Here is a 1,081-nt window from a genome sequence, read left to right as displayed (position 1 = left end):
GGGAGGGAGGGAGGGAGGGAGAAAAGAAGGAAGGAAGGAAGAGAAAGAAGTTATTAAGGGCCTACTATGTGCTAAGCACTATGCTAGGTACTTTATAAATTTTATTTCATTTAATCCTCACAACAACCCATACAGGTAAGTTTTATTATTATTCCCATTTTACAACTTAGGAGACTGAGGCAGAGGCTAAGTGATTTGCCCAAGTTCACAAAGCTATTTGAGTATTTGAGGCTATATTTGAATTCAGATCTTCCTGACCCCAGGTCCATCTTTCTGTCCACTAAATGACAAAAGCCACAGGCATACAGCTCTAATTCAAAAAAAGCAACTGGTAGTTCTTACAAAAAAAAAGGAAGAGAATGTGGTCTTCAAACTACAGAATAGTGAGTTTAACTTCAATTCCTGTTAAAACTATATTAAAGGGATGGTTTATGAACATGTAAAAAGGAAAGCAGTGATCACTAAGATTATGTATGACTTTTTAAAGAAAAATCCACGCTAAGCAAACCTTAATTCTCAGGGACTACTAGATTAATAGATCAGGGCAATTCTACAGACATAGCATACCTGGGTTTTAAAGCATTTGACAGAGTCTCTCATATGTGAGGATCAAATGAGATTGTGTGTCACAGACAGGACTGGAACCTAGGTCTTCATGATAACATATGACTGATTATTATTTTACTTGAAAAAGCAAATTTGAAAATATCTAGGTGGTACAGTGGATATAGCACTGGCCCTATAGTCAGGAGAACCTGACCTCCACACTTACTAGCTGTGTAACTTTGGGCAAGTCACTTACCCCCAAATTCCTCCAAAAAATAAAAATAAAAGCAAACTGACACCAATAATTTACCCTTCCACGTATCCAAATGCTTGTGATAGGCATTCCTGCTTTCTTCCCCAAAAGTTAGTAGTTAGGATCTCTCAGATGAATAGAGAAAGGCAAATCCCGAGGCTAATGCCTTCCACAGAGAGTAATGTGCTTCTAGTTACCCAGAGTTTTTAAACACATAAACATCTGGCAAGGGACACACACACACACACACACACACACACACACACACACACACACACACAC

At 38.4% G+C, this 1,081-nt stretch overlaps 1 long non-coding RNA gene across 1 annotated transcript in view; it reads right to left on the bottom strand.

Moving 5' to 3' along the window:
• Nucleotides 1-992, bottom strand: part of LOC138175530 (uncharacterized) — a 160,633-nt gene extending 159,641 nt beyond the window's left edge. The window contains exon 1 of the long non-coding RNA XR_011172023.1: nucleotides 857-992. This is a non-coding gene — a long non-coding RNA (uncharacterized lncRNA). The remainder of the gene's footprint in view (nucleotides 1-856) is intronic.
• Between the last annotated feature and the right edge of the window lie 89 nt (nucleotides 993-1,081).

The sequence above is a fragment of the Petaurus breviceps genome, unplaced genomic scaffold, assembly GCF_028583685.1.
Source record: "Petaurus breviceps papuanus isolate PSGF00001 unplaced genomic scaffold, PetGlider_PUasm1.0 77, whole genome shotgun sequence".
NCBI lineage: Eukaryota > Metazoa > Chordata > Mammalia > Diprotodontia > Petauridae > Petaurus > Petaurus breviceps.
This window is presented reverse-complemented; position numbering and strand designations above follow the sequence as displayed.